Here is a 9,991-nt window from a genome sequence, read left to right as displayed (position 1 = left end):
AGCACCTTGGGATCATCTGAGCTGAAGCCCAGAGTTGGATGCTCAAGGGACAGAGCCACCCAGATTCCCCTAAACTGCATTTGTTTTGAAGATAGCTACAATAATCTAGCAAACATTTCTCAATATTCATGATAGTGATAAATAGGTGGTAGATACTTTTAAATTTTTTTTTTATGATAGTCACAGAGAGAGAGAGAGAGAGAGAGAGAGGCAGAGACACAGGCAGAGGGAGAAGCAGGCTCCATGCACCGGGAGCCCGACGTGGGATTCGATCCCGGATCTCCAGGATCGCGCCCTGGGCCAAAGGCAGGAGCCAAACCGCTGCGCCACCCAGGGATCCCAGTAGATACTTTTAATCTTTGGTTTCTTTCAAGCCAAGGCTGGATGTAACAAAACCTCTTAATATGCACGTTGCCAAATAATTAAGACAGTGGTTAAGGGGCATCAATTGATCCTGTGATTTTAAGTAAACCAGTTACTTAAATTCATGAAAAGAGTGGAAATCATAGCAGTATCTGCCTCATGGATTATAAGGATTAATGAATTACTATTGTAAAGAGTTTATAATAATTCATGTGTAAAGTGTGAGCTAATGGAATTTCATTAAAAAATAAATGAATGAATCCAAAGACAGGAGCTAATAGATACTTCACAAAAATGTACAAAGAAGCTGCAGTGCTCAGTTGCTCCTTCCATGCCTGGTAGATGTGGTGAAAGTTCCTAGATCTGGACCAGTGGCACAGGACAAGAGGCATAATCTAAGTTCCCCAGGCTGCTTAGGGGAAGAAATGTGTGATCCAGTCAATCCTGGAGGTAAAATACAGTGCTAGACTAAGCAATGATTGATTAAAACCATTGAGAAGTATTTAGGTGGCTTGAGTTTTTAGAAATATAAGCTTAGTTCCATGTTCTACATGAATATGACCATGATGGTTAATTGTATGTGTCAACTTGACTAGGCGATCGTATCTGGTTATTTGGCCAAACACCAGCCCAGATGTTGCTGTGCAGAAGCTATTTTTTAGATGTGATTAACATTTAAATTGGTAACATTTGAGTAAAGTAGATTGCTCTCCACAGTGTGGGTGGGCCTGATCCAGTTGAAGGTCTTACAAGCAAACACATAGGTTTCCCAAAGAAAAAGGAATCCAGTCTTAAGAGACTGCAACATAGAAACCATGCCTGAGTCACCAGGCTGACTGGCCTGCCATGCTGATTTAAGACTCAGGATTCAAACTTTGACTGCTTACCTGAGTTTTCTGCCTGTCAGCTTGTCCTACAGATTTTGGACTTGCTAGACCTTACAATTTCTTTAAAAAAAAAATAATATATATATATGCATATTATACATCTATATTATATAAGTTATACATATATATTATATAGGTTCTATATATATTGGTTCTGATTCTCTACAGAATCCTGAGTAATGCAAAAACAAGTAAGATTCTTAACATTCCAAACATAGTTTCCTCTTTTTTTTTCTTTCATTCATTTATTTGAGGGAGGAAGAGCAAAAGAGAGTATGAGTGGGCAGAGGGGTAGAGAGACAGTAGACTCTCCCCTCAAGGAGGAGTCCCACTGGGGGCTCGATCCCAGGAACCCCGAGATCATGACCTAAGCCAAAGCCTGATGCTTAACTGAGTGAGCCACCCAGGCACCCCTAGAAGTTTCCTCTTTTAAGAGAGCAAATCATGTATTGTATAACTCCCTTTGACTCTGGTTTTTAAGGCATGCCTAGCATTCAGAAAATTAATTGTGTAAGGCATCAACAGTAGCCCGCTCGAATTGCAAATAGTACTTAGTAGAAAGTAAGAATTTTTGGACAAGAAATGTTGCACAACCCCAACCAACTAAATGAAGGCAGATACCAGAAGTGAAGTTTCAGATACCAGTGAGGGAAGTATTTGAGTGCTGGGCCACCAATCCTGCATAAAATATTGTTAGTGTTTCTGGCCTCAACCTATGCCCTGAAAATGCAGTGTGGCCAGTAGATGGAAAGAACTCCCTCTCTGGTATAACTGAGGGATGTGACTATTCTGACAGGTAAATAGCCTAATGATGACAAAAATTAGCTTCATAGATTTACTAGATGTGTGGCTACAGCGATCATCACAAGAGTCATCTATCTGGACCCTGCTGACTTCACACAGCAGGCAACCAGGTTCAACCTCCTACTCACTGATACTTTCACTACCACACTTAAGAATCATCTTTTATAGTCGCTCAGACTTTTATTTACCTATCTTCCCAATATATTAAAGTTCTATTTTGCAAGACAGTTTCTGTAAATTCCTGAATAAAGAGAATAAATCGATCTGCTTCTCCAATGAGATTTGACAAGGCAATTTAAAAGGCAGTAGGAAGCCAAATGAGGTTAAGTAATGGGGACAGAGATCATCCTGAATAGGTCCCCACCAGTTTGGTTGTTCTCACAGAGGAGAAGACGATTTCATGTTTTGTATGAGAAGGGACAATATTTTTCTTGGGCTTGCTTGTGTCATAATCATGAGGTTAATGTTTGTTTATTTATTTTTTATTTATTTATTTATTTTGAAAAGATTTTTATTTATTTATTCATGAAAGACACACACAGAGAGGCAGAGACCCAGGCGGAGGGAGAAGCAGACTCCATGCAGGGAGCCCAACTTGGGACTCGATCCCGGGTCTCCAGGATCAGGCCCTGGGCTGAAGGCAGTGTTAAACTGCTGAGCCACCTGGGCTGCCCTGTTTGTATTTTTTAAAGATTTTATTTATTTATTCATAAAAGACACACAGAGAGAGAGGCAGAGACATAGGCAGAGGGAGAAGCAATCTCCCTGTGTAAAGCCTGATGTGGGACTCAATCCCTGGACCCCTGGATCATGCCCTGAGCCAAAGGCAGATGCCCAACCACTGAGCCACCCAGGTGTCCCAATGTTTGCATTTTTTGCAAAGAGTATCCCCAACCCCCAAGTCTAATGCAAACTTTCTTTAATGGCAATAATCCTCCTCCTCCTAATACTATTTGACAATTATTTTTGCTAATCACTGAAATGGTTAGTCTTTAGTCAAGTGTGTGAAGGCCACAGATAGTTCTGCACTTAAGCCTCCCCTTTCATCTAGGTGGCTATGAGAACTTGTAATTATTTATGCCAATGTTTGCCTCTCCCACTTGACTAGTAACTCTTCAAAGGATTACAACTCACTCAATTCTACATTCCCAGAGAAAAAAATCTTTAATCATATATAAGTAGTATGTACTAAGCACCTTGCCTAGTGCCTAGCATCCAGTAGGCAGCTTCACACCTTCCTTTCTCAAAGTACCACTTTGCTCCAAATATCGAAGACTTCTTGGCTGAAGGCTAAATCTCACACAATTCCTGAGTTCATTAGGAATAGGTCTAATAGGGATCCCTGGGTGGCGCAGCGGTTTAGCGCCTGCCTTTGGCCCAGGGCACGATCCTGGAGACCCGGGATCGAATCCCACGTCGGGCTCCCGGTGCATGGAGCCTGTTTCTCCATCTGCCTGTGTCTCTGCCTCTCTCTCTCTCTCTCTCTGTCTCTCTGTGACTATCGTAAATAAATAAAAATTAAAAAAAAAAAAAGGAATAGGTCTAATAGTGCATTAACAGCTGAGGTTCAGAGGCATGAAATTAGCTTTGCTACTCTAGTTCCAGCGTCTGGTGCCTCTTGGAGGAGTCCCCTGATGCCATCCAACTTTCTTCCTAACTCTCAACCTGCACGTCCATTAATCCTGTTTAACTGGATAGTTCTCTGTGGTGGTCACCCTGCTCACAGTCTCAGCCTTTTTTGACCAGGCCAGACACCTTCTCAAGCCTCGACTTTGTCTCTTCCCATCCTATAGCCGACGAATCCAGTTTAGATAGAGATTGACACTTTTGGAACAAAATCATTGCTGCCTGGCTCAATACTGGTTATTGGTGGACCCCATCAACCAGATTCTTTGTTATTAAAAATGGCCTTGATTAGACCTGAGCTTGCCATACCCCCTTGGGCATGGTGATTTGGACTGTTCCCTACTTCCTCCACAGAGTAGAGGCTTGCCTGGCACTGCTTTGTCTGTCAGCTTGCTCTTGAGGTCTCAACTTGCAAAAGTTCCCTTCTTGCCCTGAAGAGACATAACCATTTAGCATTGAAAATCATCCTAGCTTCCTGTAGCCTGGGCTTAATTTAATCTAATTTAATTTAATTTTTTCAGACAGTGTCTTGTAAAATCTAAAATAGCAGCTGCCAGATGAGTTTAGAAGTTATCTAAAGCCTTGCTACCCAAAGTGTCATTACTAGACCAGCAGCATTGGCATTTCCTAGGCTCTTGTTAGCAATGCAGCATCTCAGGCCCCTGAACAAGACCTACTGAAGCAGAATCTGTGTTTTAACAAAATGGTTCATCTGCACGTTCAAAGTTGAAAGCCCCGATCTAAACACTTCTCAATGAACAGAGCCACATCAAACGGAGCTACTACCAAGAAATCATTGCGGGTTTAGAAACAAGATTCATTTAAAAGGCAGAATCAATTTTATAAAGAAAGACATTCATTCTGACAAAGTGATTTTACATCACCATGCTCAAGGTAGCCCTGAATTTGCTCAAAACCCAGCATATGCAGGTCTGATTATGAAATGTGCCTCCTAAATTGCTAATTCCTTCTAACTTTTCTCCTGGCACTTCCTTTCTGTCTCAGCCTCAAGTGAGTAAATTATCATGGTGGTCTCTGTGAAAATTACCACACAGGAAACAACAGGAGACTCTTAATTACTGAATTCCTGCACACTATTTATTCTTTATATTTAGAGCCATTGGAGAGCCTCTGGGCATATACACAATTAAAAAGATAAACAAGATTCCCAGCCAAGTTGCAGCTGTTCTTAAGTTTCTTGGAATATTAAACTAGATAAGTGCTTCCTTTTATATTAAAGTAAGTTCTCTGTCAATGATGGTTGGGTTGATAACCCGAGGGACTCAAGTGTTCTTGGAAGGTACTACAGGTACAGCACTTGGCCCAAGTGATCCCAAGTGAGTTATCCTTCCCCAATTCTGGGTGGAGGTTTCCTAGAATCTGAAATTACGATGTTGAGAATCAAGTCAGTTAGGTTTAGCTCTCACCAAAAACGTGGTTCCTTGTTATATTTGCAGACCAGAAGCAATTCTTAGATTGGGCTGGACTGCCTCTAAATAGCAAAGATATGAAGAATGTATTCCTTTTTAACTATCACCAGAACAGGAAAAGCAGCTGGCCCTTTTTGGAGATCATTCTAATGTCTAAAGTGTTAAGATTTTTTTCTCTAAAGTCTAAATCCTTTTTGATGCCAAAGACATTTCTGTGTTCTATCTACAGACAGACATTTACAAACTGAAGAAAAACTAACTTTCCCTATATAGCATATGATATAATATTCAGCTATCAATTCTTGCTTCTCTAGGTGAAGGAATTTTCTTTTTGCATCTCATTTTTTTCTCTTGAACTTTTGTGCCTGTTCTTTTAAGCCTCTGAAAACTCTCTGTTTCTTTCACCCTTAGACTCTGCACCTGGACAATGAGCGTTAGTAACAATATGGTCAATGGAGAGGACATGGCCCTTTTAAGTGGTGTTCCTTTTGTACTTCCTGATATGATGCTCATCTTACTACATTGCTTTCCTCCTTCGAGGTAACCAATTGCAGTTGTTTCTTAAGTGTCTTTTTATTTTTGACCATAGTGGTTATCCTAATCATTGCCCATTATCATTCTTGTTTAAGATACTTCCTCCAGTCTTCCAATCAATATCATTTTGAGGTGTACTTCCAACTCATAGATGTTCTTTTGTCACAAAAAGGAAATTTGGCACCACCAGTGACTAAACAAAAAGGAAACTCAAGGAAGTTGTGTAATGCTGAGCACAGATTATGTTTGGGAGTTCTGGATTTGAGATTCTTAGTCCCATGTCTTCCACCAGCTCCAGTGACTACATGATTTCAAACAGATCAACTCTTCTTCTCTTTAAAAACTATTTTATTTATTTGCAAGGTAGAGTGATAGAGCATAAGCAGGGAGAGTGGCAGAGGAAGGGGGAGAAGCAGGCTCCCCACTGCTGAGCAGGGACCCCAACATTGGGCTCATCCCAAGACCCTGGGATTATGATCCAAGCTGAAGTCAGACATTCAACCGACTGAGCCACCTGGGCAGCCCGGATGGTTCAGGGGTTTAGCGCCTGGATCCTGGAGACCCGGGATAGAGTCCCCACATTGGGCTCCCTGCGTGAAGCCTGCTTCTCCCTCTGCCTGTATCCCTGCCTCTCTCTGTGTGTCTCTCATGAATAAATAAATAAAATCTTTAAAAAATAAAAATAAAATAAAATAAAAAAGAAGGGCTTCTACTAGTGGATCCTAAAGTTCCTTCTTGCTCTAAGCCTCCTCAATTCTGAGAAATCTGTCATTAAAGGACTCAGTCTTTTCCATCCCTTCCCTCCTCCTTAATTTCCCTGTTTTAAGAGCTTATTTGTTTAAAAATGACTGTTAAGAGAGACGCTGAAGGTAATCATCTACTTAAAAAAAAAACAATTAACAAATAGACCAATTCCAAAACATTATAGACATGAATCCTTTATCAATTCATGCACACACTTCAGAACTTCAATAAATAAAATATTACCATGAAAGTTTAATTTTCTGGATGTCCTCTCGTCTATAGCAATTATTTCTCTATCCCTAGGAGGTCCCCTCTCTTCAAGATCACCACATAGTGTTTAATGTAAGTTTAACTCATAGTGTTATTCCTACAAGAAATATTATATTCAAGCCTAATCTCTATTAATAAAATAAATAGGTTGTATATACGCGTAGCAGAATTTTTGGCAGATGGAAAACAGGCGGGGAGCAAGGTGTCCTTCCCACTAGTAAGAGCTAGCTCTGAGAATCATAATATATTTTGTTCTCCGTATAGCAACAAACGGATTTCCCCTGTTGTTGGTACTTTATTCACATATGTAGGGCTCTACCAACAGGACTAATTCCAGGAAAAGTATTATTTCTAGCAAAGTGATGGGGTTTGGTTTGGTTTGGATTTCAAAAAATTTCATTCTCCATCTCTTTCACAAAAAAACCTGGGGTTTATAAAAAGGACAAATATGTCATTATTTCAAAAGTTGATTACAAAGGAGAAAATGAGTTTAAAGGCAAATATGAAAATATATTAGCTCTTGGGTTGTGACCTGATTCTGTGCAAAATCAACAGATCCTAACTAATTTGCAGCTGGAAACATACCAGTGCTTGACAGGAAGACAAAGACTTTTTTAGTTCCTAAAACAAAAGTTCTTATAAATGACAACCAGGTATGCTTATATGAGATTCAGTTTTAATCACCTTCCTTGAGTTACAGAGATTGTAACAATAAGTGGAGAACCACAAAGCTAACTCATTAGCTACATTGCTACTCCATATGATGCTAGAGCTTATCATAGACCTTCAGGGTCATTCACATGTAGCTGAAACACTCACTGCTAAATTCTCAAGCTACATTGTATTATTAAACTCCTATGTGTCAGTCACGGGGAATAAGCAGTATGGTAATAATTAGAACTATTCACAAATATTCTGGTTTTCCTCCTTCTGGGCCCCTGTTAAGTTTGCAATTTCCTGCCCCACTAAAGTTAGACTTGGTCAGTGATTTGCTTCAGCCAATAAAATCTGAGTGGAAGTGACATGCGTCACTTCCAAGTGGAAGCATTTAATTGGTGGTGCTCAACTGCAAACTTTCTTTTTCTTGCTTCGGTGATTATGGGATCAAGGGTTAGCATGCAGCCTCTGTCATCCTGGGTCCCTGGGAGAACAAAGCAAGCAAGACCCCTGCTGACCCACCCTGGACACGTTGCATGAATGAGAAATCAACCTAGATGGAGTCATTGAGATTTGAGGGTTGTATATTATCATAGTTTCAGATAGTCTCTCTTGGTTATTATAGAACAAAGAAATCCCTTAAAATATATTTATTTGATTATTCTGTCAAATCAGGTTTTATTTCTTGAGACTAGGTATGCCCACTTCCTCCCTTGACGAGTGCAAAAAAGGTTGGTTACAGGGTCTATGAAGGGATATTGCCACCTGTTTAGCCATAAATATGATTTACCCATTTCCTGTGAAAATAATCCATGCATGAGCTCTACATGGAAATGGCTCTAGCCACACATGACACTTTGGGAAGATCTCATGACTAGTTCCAGAGGGACTAGTTGACTAGTTAAAGAAGGATAGCAGATCATTACATTCCAAATCTAGGGGCTCAAGTGACAAAGCAAGATAGAAGGAAATTGGCCATGTTTGCCTCTGAGACGCCTGGCACCTGCCATTGATGTGGACCGCTTCCTTCTCTTCATCCTTATGGGCACTCTTTGGTGATAAAAGAAAGGAGGGGAAAAGGTACTCACATGAAGCATTTTTAATTATCTGTTAATTGGATGAAATGGCAATTAAAGTGCCTAAAGGCCATATGCATATTCATAGATTGTCTTCAAAGGGTACAATTACCAAAGACGATGAAACAGATTATGAGTTAATATTGGATTGTGATTTGGGGCGGAGGAGGGCCGGGCATGTTCAGGTATCTTCCTCCAAATAGCTGCTAAGATTAATTTGTCTCTCCAGTTTTATATGATAATGTGTGGTGGTACAATTTGCCTAAGAGCATAACACTTTTGTCAAAAGAACAAGTTCCAGAGTGGGCAGTCATTGACAATTTTCCTGATTGCTCGATGTGTACAATACTCTTGAGGTGCAGGATAAATTTCTTACTTAGTATAAAAGTTTAGGTAATATTTTCCATGGTACTCATGTCTAATATCATTTCCACCAGAAATAAGTATTTCTGCTTGTGGTAAAGATTAAATCTAATATTCCCTTTGTGAATTTCCACAGGAACATAAAAACAATATTTTTGAAAGCAGTAGCAAAATTTTCTTTCAGAGCTCCCAAAAAGAGTATGGAAAAGAGATCTGGGGATATCTTGGTAAGTCCTCCCTCTGCCCTGAGGAATATTCTGACATTTAAGATTTAATGTTCAAGTGACAATGCAGGAAGCATAAGTTCAAATTCCACAGGGCGAGGAATGGATGGGAATTGCAGACACTATATTCTATCTGCCCTTGTTCTGCTCAGCTGCTGAGGTTGGTGCAGGAGACGATGTGGAAGGGAAAAAAAGCCACACGCATCCCCAGGGTACCCTCTAAGTGCCTGAGTTTTTGTCACTATTTTCCTGCCACTTCAGATAATGTAAGGCAGCTGGTGAAATATAAATGCTCAGTGACCACAGTTTGGAGATTTCCAACAATAAAGTATTTTTACTTACTTTGTTGAGTCCATCTGAAAGAGCCATGAACTTTATAACACCTGTATTTTAAATTAATAGACTTTCTCTTTTAAAACTGTTGAGTTTACAGAAAAATTAAGCAAAGGTCCAAAGATTTCCCAGGTACTTTTTCCTCCCCATCCTTCTATTATTAGCATAGTGCAATAGTGTGGTACATTTGTTACAACTGATGAACCAACGTTAACACATTATTATGAGCTAAAGTCTATACTTGGTGTTCCCTTTCTATGTTGCATGGTTTTATGGGTTTGAGGAGTGCTTAATGTCATGTATCCACCATGCAGTATTATACAGAATACTTTCACAGTCCTAAAAATCCCCCGTGAGAGACAGTGACTGTGTGGCTATTTTAGAAGCGTGTTCCCAGCCTTGTTCCCCTTGGAACACAGTCTAGTTCCATAAGGTGTATGTTGTGTGCTCTGAAATAATGAGACATGAAGCAAGACAGTCAAGTAAATTGGCCCTGCTCTACCACTGCTGAGTCTTTCAGCCATTCTCATCTGTAAATGGGGATAAGGACTATACTTAATGATGGGACGCCTGGGTGGCTCAGTCGTTGAGCGTCTGCCTTTGCCTTGGGTCATGATCCTGGGGTTCTGGGTTCAAGTCCTGCATCTTGCTCACCATGGGGACCCTGCTTCTCCCTCTGC

Source organism: Nyctereutes procyonoides, unplaced genomic scaffold (assembly GCF_905146905.1).
Source record: "Nyctereutes procyonoides isolate TBG_1078 unplaced genomic scaffold, NYPRO_anot_genome, whole genome shotgun sequence".
NCBI classification, from domain to species: Eukaryota; Metazoa; Chordata; class Mammalia; order Carnivora; family Canidae; genus Nyctereutes; species Nyctereutes procyonoides.
This window is presented reverse-complemented; position numbering follows the sequence as displayed.